General features: G+C 46.4%; 1 non-coding gene across 1 annotated transcript; it reads left to right on the top strand.

The window, feature by feature from the left end:
- Positions 1-10,375: 10,375 nt before the first annotated feature.
- Positions 10,376-10,449, top strand: trnat-agu. Its single transcript has one exon. It is a non-coding gene; the product is annotated as a tRNA-Thr (tRNA).
- The last annotated feature ends 951 nt before the right edge of the window (positions 10,450-11,400 follow it).

Here is an 11,400-nt window from a genome sequence, read left to right as displayed (position 1 = left end):
TGAGGTCACAGTAAATATACACCTCAATGTCATTCCTATCCCTGTAGGTCACAGTAATATACACCTCAATGTCACGTCCTATCCCTGTAGGTCACAGTTAATATACACCTCAATGTCATGTCCTATCCCTGTAGGTCACAGTAACTATACACCTCAATGTCATGTCCTATCCCTGTAGGTCACAGTAAATATACACCTCAATGTCATGTCCTATCCCTGTAGGTCACAGTAAATATACACCTCAATGTCATGTCCTATCCCTGTAGGTCACAGTAACTATACACCTCAATGTCATGTCCTATCCCTGTAGGTCACAGTAACTATACACCTCAATGTCATGTCCTATCCCTGTAGGTCACAGTAAATATACACCTCAATGTCATGTCCTATCCCTGTAGGTCACAGTAAATATACACCTCAATGTCATGTCCTATCCCTGTAGGTCACAGTAACTATACACCTCAATGTCATGTCCTATCCCTGTAGGTCACAGTTAATATACACCTCAATGTCACGTCCTATCCCTGTAGGTCACAGTAAATATACACCTCAATGTCATGTCCTATCCCTAGTAAATATACACCTCAATGTCATGTCCTATCCCTGTAGGTCACAGTTAATATACACCTCAATGTCACGTCCTATCCCTGTAGGTCACAGTAAATATACACCTCAATGTCATGTCCTATCCCTGTAGGTCACAGTTAATATACACCTCAATGTCATGTCCTATCCCTAGTAAATATACACCTCAATGTCATGTCCTATCCCTGTAGGTCACAGTTAATATACACCTCAATGTCACGTCCTATCCCTGTAGGTCACAGTAAATATACACCTCAATGTCATGTCCTATCCCTGTAGGTCACAGTAACTATACACCTCAATGTCATGTCCTATCCCTGTAGGTCACAGTAACTATACACCTTAATGTCACGTCCTATCCCTGTAGGTCACAGTAAATATACACCTCAATGTCATGTCCTATCCCTGTAGGTCACAGTAAATATACACCTCAATGTCACGTCCTATCCCTGTAGGTCACAGTAAATATACACCTCAATGTCATGTCCTATCCCTGTAGGTCACAGTAACTATACACCTCAATGTCATGTCCTATCCCTGTAGGTCACAGTAACTATACACCTTAATGTCATGTCCTATCCCTGTAGGTCACAGTAAATATACACCTCAATGTCATGTCCTATCCCTGTAGGTCACAGTAACTATACACCTCAATGTCATGTCCTATCCCTGTAGGTCACAGTAACTATACACCTCAATGTCATGTCCTATCCCTGTAGGTCACAGTAACTATACACCTTAATGTCATGTCCTATCCCTGTAGGTCACAGTAACTATACACCTCAATGTCATGTCCTATCCCTGTAGGTCACAGTAACTATACACCTTAATGTCATGTCCTATCCCTGTAGGTCACAGTAACTATACACCTCAATGTCATGTCCTATCCCTGTAGGTCACAGTAACTATACACCTCAATGTCATGTCCTATCCCTGTAGGTCACAGTAAATATACACCTCAATGTCATGTCCTATCCCTGTAGGTCACAGTAACTATACACCTCAATGTCATGTCCTATCCCTGTAGGTCACAGTAACTATACACCTCAATGTCATGTCCTATCCCTGTAGGTCACAGTAAATATACACCTCAATGTCATGTCCTATCCCTGTAGGTCACAGTAAATATACACCTTAATGTCATGTCCTATCCCTGTAGGTCACAGTAACTATACACCTTAATGTCACGTCCTATCCCTGTAGGTCACAGTTAATACACACCACAATGTCATGTCCTAACCCTGTAGGCCACAGAATATGTCCCTTTTGTTACCATTCCATTTTGCATCACCATAAATATTGCTATGTGTCCCTTTGAAGGACACCACTGTCAGGTTGTGGAATATAGAGCACTCTGAGGAGATACCTGCCGTTATTGAGACCAGGAAGGCTCAGGGAATGGGCTATCATATCCTCCAGGTTGGTAATGGTACCACACACTGCTACCTTGTAGATCAGCATTATATGTAGAGTGAGACCTGATCCTAGACCAGCACTCCTACCCTGAGACCTGATCCTAGATCAGCACCCCTACCCTGAGACCTGATCCTAGATCACCACTCCTACCCTGAGCCCTGATCCTAGATCACCATTCCTACCCTGAGACCTGATCCTATATCACCACTCCTACTCTGAGACCTGATCCTAGATCAGCACTCCTACCCTGAGACCTGATCCTAGATCACCACTCCTACCCTGAGTCCTGATCCTAGATAACCACTCCTACCCTGATCTCTGATCCTAGATCACCACTCCTACCCTGATCTCTGATCCTAGATCACCACTCCTACTCTGAGACCTGATCCTAGATCACCCCTCCTACCCTGAGACCTGATCCTAGATCACCACTCCTACCCTGAGTCCTGATCCTAGATCACCACTCCTACTCTGAGACATGATCATAGATCACCACTCCTACCCTGAGAACTGATCCTAGAAAGGCACTCCTACTCTGAGACCTGATCCTAGATCACCACTCCTACCCTGAGACCTGATCCTAGACCTGATCCTAGATCACCACTCCTACCCTGAGACCTGATCCTAGAAAGGCACTCCTACTCTGAGACCTGATCCTAGATCACCACTCCTACTCTGAGACCTGATCCTAGATCACCACTCCTACCCTGAGACCTGATCCTAGACCACCACTCCTACTCTGAGACCTGATCCTAGATCACCACTCCTACCCTGAGACCTGATCCTAGACCACCACTCCTACTCTGAGACCTGATCCTAGATCACCACTCCTACCCTGAGACCTGATCCTAGATCACCACTCCTACTCTGAGACCTGATCCTAGACCACTACTACACTGAGACCTGATCCTATATCACCACTCCTACCCTGAGATCTGATCCTAGATCACCACTCATACTCTGAGACCTGATCCTAGACCAACACGCCTACCCTGAGACCTGATCCTAGATCACCACTCCTACCCTGAGATCTGATCCTAGATCACCACTCAATACTTTGAGACCTGATCCTAGATCACCACTCCTACTCTGAGACCTGATCCTAGACCTGATCCTAGATCACCACTCCTACCCTGAGACCTGATCCTAGATCACCACTCCTACCCTGAGACCTGATCCTATATCACCACTCCTACCCTGAGCCCTGATCCTAGATCACAACTCCTACCCTGAGACCTGATCCTAGACCACCACTCCTACCCTGATACCCGATCCTAGACCACCACTCCTACCCTGATACCCGATCCTAGATCACCACTCCTACTCTAAGACCTGATCCTATATCACCACTCCTACCCTGAGCCCCGATCCTAGATCACCACTCCTACCCTGAGACCTGATCCTAGACCACCACTCCTACTCTGAGATCGTTTGTGAATAAGGAAGATTATTTTGGTGACACTGTTTTGGTGAACCTAATCCAGTCTTGTCTTTCAGTGTGAGGAGTGTGGAAAGGCTTTCTCCATTTCCCGACTGGAGAACTCCGACTTGGTCACAAAGTGTGTGTTCTGCCGATTGAAGACAGAAACCAGATCCCATCTTCAACCTCCTCCTCTGTTGTCTAGTGTTCTGCCGATTGAAGACAGAAACCAGATCCCATCTTCAACCTCCTCCTCTGTTGTCTAGTGTTCTGCCGATTGAAGACAGAAACCAGATCCCATCTTCAACCTCCTGCTCTGTTGTCTAGGAATTGAATGTATTATTTTATAATGCTTGTATGTTACTGTATATAACTAAGTCCTGTATTTATGGAGTATTATATCCTGTTAAAACTGTATTTGTTGATTGATTTTGTCAGACAATAACTAAAGTATCACTGCATCGCAGCGCTAGCTGTGCCACCAGAGACTCTGGGTTCGAGTCCAGGCTGTAGCAGCCGGCCGGGAGACCCATGGGGCGGCACACAATTGGCCCAGCGTCGTCCGGGTTAGAGGAGGGTTTGGCCCAGCGTCGTCCGGGTTAGTGGAGGGTTTGGCCCAGCGTCGTCCGGGTTAGAGGAGGGTTTGGCCCAGCGTCGTCCGGGTTAGTGGAGGGTTTGGCCCAGCGGCGTCCGGGTTAGTGGAGGGTTTGGCCCAGCGTCGTCCGGGTTAGTGGAGGGTTTGGCCCAGCGTCGTCCGGGTTAGTGGAGGGTTTGGCCCAGCGGCGTCCGGGTTAGTGGAGGGTTTGGCCCAGCGTCGTCCGGGTTAGGGGAGGGTTTGGCCCAGCGTCGTCCGGGTTAGTGGAGGGTTTGGCCCAGCGTCGTCCGGGTTAGTGGAGGGTTTGGCCCAGTGTCGTCCGGGTTAGTGGAGGGTTTGGCCCAGCGGCGTCCGGGTTAGTGGAGGGTTTGGCCCAGCGTCGTCCGGGTTAGGGGAGGGTTTGGCCCAGCGTCGTCCGGGTTAGGGGAGGGTTTGACCGGCAGGGATGTCCTTGTTCCATCGTGCATTAGCGACTCCTGTGGCGGGCCGGGCGCAGTGCACGCTGACGGTCACCAGGTGTTTCCTCCGACACGTTGGTGCGGCTGGCTTCCGGGTTAAAGTGGGCATTGTGTCAAGAAGCAGTGCGGCTTGGTTGGGTCGTGTTTCACGGCTCTCGACCTTCACGTCTCTCGACCTTCGCCTCTCCTGAGTCCGTACGGGAGTTGCAACGATGAGACAAGACTGTAACTACCAATCGGATACCACGAAAATATATATAAATATAATAAAATATAATAAATATAATATAATAAAATAAAATAGAAATAACTAAAGATTCTATCTATTGTGAGTCTTTCTCTGTGGTGAACACACACCTGTAGTCTAGGACAGCTATGGTAGAGGACACACCTGTAGTCTAGGACAGCTATGGTAGAGAACACACCTGTAGTCTATGACAGCTATGGTAGAGAACACACCTGTAGTCTATGACAGCTATAGTAGAGAACACACCTGTAGACTAGGACAGCTATGGTAGAGAACACACCTGTAGTCTAGGACAGCTATGGTAGAGAACACACCTGTAGTCTAGGACAGCTATGGTGGAGAACACACCTGTAGTCTAGGACAGCTATGGTAGAGAACACACCTGTAGTCTAGGACAGCTATGGAGAACACACCTGGAGTCTAGGACAGCTATGGTAGAGAACACACCTGTAGTCTAGGACAGCTATGGAGAACACACCTGTAGTCTAGGACAGCTATGGTAGAGAACACACCTGTAGTCTAGGACAGCTATGGTAGAGAACACACCTGTAGTCTAGGTCAGCTATGGTAGAGAACACACCTGGAGTCTAGGACAGCTATGGAGAACACACCTGGAGTCTAGGACAGCTATGGTAGAGAACACACCTGTAGTCTAGGACAGCTATGGTAGAGAACACACCTGTAGTCTAGGACAGCTATGATAGAGAACACACCTGGAGTCTAGGACAGCTATAGTAGAGAACACACCTGTAGTCTAGGACAGCTATGGTAGAGAACACACCTGTAGTCTAGGACAGCTATAGTAGAGAACACACCTGGAGTCTAGGACAGCTATGGTAGAGAACACACCTGGAGTCTAGGACAGCTATGGTAGAGAACACACCTGTAGTCTAGGACAGCTATGGTAGAGAACACACCTGTAGTCTAGGACAGCTATAGTAGAGGACACACCTGTAGTCTAGGACAGCTATGGTAGAGAACACACCTGTAGTCTAGGACAGCTATGGTAGAGAACACACCTGTAGTCTAGGACAGCTATGGTAGAGAACACACCTGTAGTCTAGGACAGCTATGGTAGAGAACACACCTGTAGTCTAGGACAGCTATGGTAGAGAACACACCTGTAGTCTAGGACAGCTATAGTAGAGAACACACCTGTAGTCTAGGACAGCTATGGTAGAGAACACACCTGTAGTCTAGGACAGCTATGGTGGAGAACACACCTGTAGTCTAGGACAGCTATGGTAGAGAACACACCTGTAGACTAGGACAGCTATAGTAGAGGACACACCTGTAGTCTAGGTCAGCTATAGTAGAGAACACACCTGTAGTCTAGGACAGCTATGGTAGAGAACACACCTGTAGTCTAGGACAGCTATGGTAGAGAACACACCTGTAGACTAGGACAGCTATAGTAGAGAACACACCTGTAGTCTAGGACAGCTATGGTAGAGAACACACCTGGAGTCTAGGACAGCTATGGTGGAGAACACACCTGTAGTCTAGGACAGCTATGGAGAACACACCTGTAGTCTAGGACAGCTATGGTAGAGAACACACCTGTAGTCTAGGACAGCTATGGAGAACACACCTGTAGTCTAGGACAGCTATAGTAGAGAACACACCTGTAGTCTAGGACAGCTATGGAGAACACACCTGTAGTCTAGGACAGCTATGGTAGAGAACACACCTGTAGTCTAGGACAGCTATGGAGAACACACCTGTAGTCTAGGACAGCTATAGTAGAGAACACACCTGTAGTCTAGGACAGCTATGGAGAACACACCTGTAGTCTAGGACAGCTATGGAGAACACACCTGTAGTCTAGGACAGCTATAGTAGAGAACACACCTGTAGTCTAGGACAGCTATGGTAGAGAACACACCTGTAGTCTAGGACAGCTATGGTAGAGAACACACCTGTAGTCTAGGACAGCTATGGAGAACACACCTGTAGTCTAGGACAGCTATAGTAGAGAACACACCTGTAGTCTAGGACAGCTATGGTAGAGAACACACCTGTAGTCTAGGACAGCTATGGAGAACACACCTGTAGTCTAGGACAGCTATAGTAGAGAACACACCTGTAGTCTAGGACAGCTATGGAGAACACACCTGTAGTCTAGGACAGCTATGGTAGAGAACACACCTGTAGTCTAGGACAGCTATGGTAGAGAACACACCTGTAGTCTAGGACAGCTATGGTAGAGAACACACCTGTAGTCTAGGACAGCTATGGTAGAGAACACACCTGTAGTCTAGGACAGCTATGGAGAACACACCTGTAGTCTAGGACAGCTATGGTAGAGAACACACCTGTAGTCTAGGACAGCTATGGTAGAGAACACACCTGTAGTCTAGGACAGCTATGGTAGAGAACACACCTGTAGTCTAGGACAGCTATGGAGAACACACCTGTAGTCTAGGACAGCTATGGTAGAGAACACACCTGTAGTCTAGGACAGCTATGGTAGAGAACACACCTGTAGTCTAGGACAGCTATGGTAGAGAACACACCTGTAGTCTAGGACAGCTATGGAGAACACACCTGTAGTCTAGGACAGCTATGGTAGAGAACACACCTGGAGTCTAGGACAGCTATGGAGAACACACCTGTAGTCTAGGACAGCTATGGTAGAGAACACACCTGTAGTCTAGGACAGCTATAGTAGAGAACACACCTGTAGTCTAGGACAGCTATGGTAGAGAACACACCTGGAGTCTAGGACAGCTATGGAGAACACACCTGTAGTCTAGGACAGCTATGGAGAACACACCTGTAGTCTAGGACAGCTATGGTAGAGAACACACCTGTAGTCTAGGTCAGCTATGGTAGAGAACACACCTGTAGTCTAGGACAGCTATGGAGAACACACCTGTAGTCTAGGACAGCTATGGTAGAGAACACACCTGGAGTCTAGGACAGCTATGGAGAACACACCTGTAGTCTAGGACAGCTATGGTAGAGAACACACCTGTAGTCTAGGACAGCTATGGTAGAGAACACACCTGTAGACTAGGACAGCTATGGTAGAGAACACACCTGTAGTCTAGGACAGCTATGATAGAGAAGACACCTGTAGTCTAGGACAGCTATGGTAGAGAACACACCTGGAGTCTAGGACAGCTATGGTAGAGAACACACCTGTAGTCTAGGACAGCTATAGTAGAGAACACACCTGTAGTCTAGGACAGCTATGGAGAACACACCTGTAGTCTAGGACAGCTATGGTAGAGAACACACCTGTAGTCTAGGACAGCTATGGTAGAGAACACACCTGTAGTCTAGGACAGCTATGGTAGAGAACACACCTGTAGTCTAGGACAGCTATGGTAGAGAACACACCTGTAGTCTAGGACAGCTATGGTAGAGAACACACCTGTAGTCTAGGACAGCTATAGTAGAGAACACACCTGGAGTCTAGGACAGCTATGGTAGAGAACACACCTGTAGTCTAGGACAGCTATGGAGAACACACCTGTAGTCTAGGACAGCTATGGAGAACACACCTGTAGTCTAGGACAGCTATGGTAGAGAACACACCTGTAGTCTAGGACAGCTATGGAGAACACACCTGTAGTCTAGGACAGCTATGGAGAACACACCTGTAGTCTAGGACAGCTATGGTAGAGGACACACCTGTAGTCTAGGACAGCTATGGTAGAGAACACACCTGTAGTCTAGGACAGCTATGGAGAACACACCTGTAGTCTAGGACAGCTATGGTAGAGAACACACCTGTAGTCTAGGACAGCTATGGTAGAGAACACACCTGTAGTCTAGGACAGCTATGGTAGAGAACACACCTGGAGTCTAGGACAGCTATGATAGAGAACACACCTGTAGTCTAGGACAGCTATGGAGAACACACCTGTAGTCTAGGACAGCTATGGTAGAGAACACACCTGTAGTCTAGGACAGCTATGGTAGAGAACACACCTGTAGTCTAGGACAGCTATAGTAGAGAACACACCTGTAGTCTAGGACAGCTATGGTAGAGAACACACCTGTAGTCTAGGACAGCTATGGTAGAGAACACACCTGGAGTCTAGGACAGCTATAGTAGAGAACACACCTGTCGTCTAGGACAGCTATGGTAGAGAACACACCTGTAGTCTAGGACAGCTATGGTAGAGAACACACCTGGAGTCTAGGACAGCTATGGTAGAGAACACACCTGGAGTCTAGGACAGCTATGGTAGAGAACACACCTGGAGTCTAGGACAGCTATGGTAGAGAACACACCTGTAGTCTAGGACAGCTATGGTAGAGAACACACCTGGAGTCTAGGACAGCTATGGTAGAGAACACACCTGGAGTCTAGGACAGCTATAGTAGAGAACACACCTGTAGTCTAGGACAGCTATGGTAGAGAACACACCTGTAGTCTAGGACAGCTATGGAGAACACACCTGTAGTCTAGGACAGCTATGGTAGAGAACACACCTGGAGTCTAGGACAGCTATGGTAGAGAACACACCTGGAGTCTAGGACAGCTATGGTAGAGAACACACCTGTAGTCTAGGACAGCTATGGTAGAGAACACACCTGGAGTCTAGGACAGCTAATATAGGGGCTGGCCCAGCAGGTCCACTGGTAGAACCCTGCTAATATAGGGGCTGGCCCAGCAGATCCACTGGTAGAACCCTGCTAATATAGGGGCTGGCCCAGCAGATCCACTGGTAGAACCCTGCTAATATAGGGGCTGGCCCAGCAGGTCCACTGGTAGAACCCTGCTAATATAGGGGCTGGCCCAGCAGGTCCACTGGTAGAACCCTGTTAATATAGGGGCTGGCCCAGCAGATCCACTGGTAGAACCCTGCTGTTAATATAGGGGCTGGTCCAGCAGGACCACTGGTAGAACCCTGTTAATATAGGTACTGGCCCAGCAGGACCACTGGTAGAACCCTGTTAATATAGGTACTGGCCCAGCAGGACCACTGGTAGAACCCTGTTAATATAGGTACTGGCCCAGCAGGTCCACTGGTAGAACCCTGTTAATATAGGTACTGGCCCAGCAGGTCCACTGGTAGAACCCTGTTAATATAGGTACTGGCCCAGCAGGTCCACTGGTAGAACCCTGCTGTTAATATAGGGGCTGGTCCAGCAGGTCCACTGGTAGAACCCTGTTAATATAGGTACTGGCCCAGCAGGTCCACTGGTAGAACCCTAGGCAATAACTTAACCTTGGTAACATCCGCAGACATATTTTTTACCAGCTCAGTGTATTCTGGAGTCGAAGTGAATAAATAAGATCCCGCGCTGCGGCAGCACGACACCTCAGATCAGTATTTATTATTTTAATATTATTCTATTTGTTCCTCTGCATTGTTGGTTAGGGCCGTAAGCATTTCACTGTTACTCACCTGTTGTTTACGAAGCATGACACAAATACATTCTGATTTGACACATAGGTTGAGTCTGGGGCGATTACCTTATGACCGAACACCAATGTCCGAGCTTGTAAATGTTTGAAATGTAAACTATGGGATCAATATTGCTTAATTTATGTTCTGCAATGAAGCTCACTTGAGTAATTAACTAAAGACACAACACCGTCTGAAATGTAAATTGCCGATTTACATTCACTCGTTATCGAAATTTGAGATATAAATCATTGAAATATAAAGCCTTTTTTCATGTGGACAATCACCGGCGCCGTGGCTTAGTTGGTTAAAGCGCCTGTCTAGTAAACAGGAGATCCTGAGTTCGAATCTCAGCGGAGCCTTTTGTGAACTATTTGTAAAAGGCCAGGCACCACTTGCTTATTAATGCATCTACCTATTTTGAGATTTGTTGGTATTTTGGTCAAATTGATATTAGTATTTTCTAAAAGTAAACATAAAAACGTCAATTTTCTTTATTTTCCCATACTACCATCATCCACATTTTTAACCACTTTAAAATGGAAATACACCAATAATTTCAAAGCTCACTACATAAAATTACACATAATGTAAAAACCCATTTCATTCATAGAGAATGTTTCAAACTGGACTATCTATAGTAACTTATTTTGAATAGATGGTGATTGGGTCTAAATAGGCGTTTGGTAGTCTACATTCAGTGTACTTGTCTTTAGCTTCCATTTCCCGACAGTCAGACGCCCTTATATCTTCCCACAAGCCAACACAGACTCCCCCTTATGTTTCTCCGTTTCAGAACCATCTGAATTCACCACATGTTGTGTGGTTATACTTACATATATTCTCCAGACTTGCCCAGAGAGAATTGTTGATAGGTTGTTAATTTTTTATTCTAAATAACATTTTCTTTGGAAAAATGCGCCAAAAATGCATTTAACGTTACATGGACTAGTATTTTACAGACATAAATATGAAAAAAAAAAGTATTTATCCGCTATCTGCTCTGGACAAGTCCGGTGTTGGAGTGTCTTAAGTTAAAATGAAACTAACATTTTTAGGCTGACATTTATTTTCGCGATATGCAAATATTGCATATTTAACGTTATATCGCCTTATTTGCATATTTTAATCAAATATTTCAGAAAAGTTGTAATACGAAAAAGTTTTATGTTTGTGTCAATATTCAACTGGTAAAACCTGATTGTGACATGATGAAAGGAAAAAACGACCTTTTGAGAATATGGCGCCTATCCCCGTTTCACATTGTACCAACAGTAAAGACATTTACCCTTTTATTTCCATCACGACTCGGC

The sequence above is a fragment of the Salvelinus namaycush genome, unplaced genomic scaffold, assembly GCF_016432855.1.
Source record: "Salvelinus namaycush isolate Seneca unplaced genomic scaffold, SaNama_1.0 Scaffold3487, whole genome shotgun sequence".
In the NCBI taxonomy this organism is placed as follows: domain Eukaryota; kingdom Metazoa; phylum Chordata; class Actinopteri; order Salmoniformes; family Salmonidae; genus Salvelinus; species Salvelinus namaycush.
The sequence above is the reverse complement of the archived record's forward strand: the minus strand, read 5'-3'. Positions and strand labels throughout refer to the sequence as shown.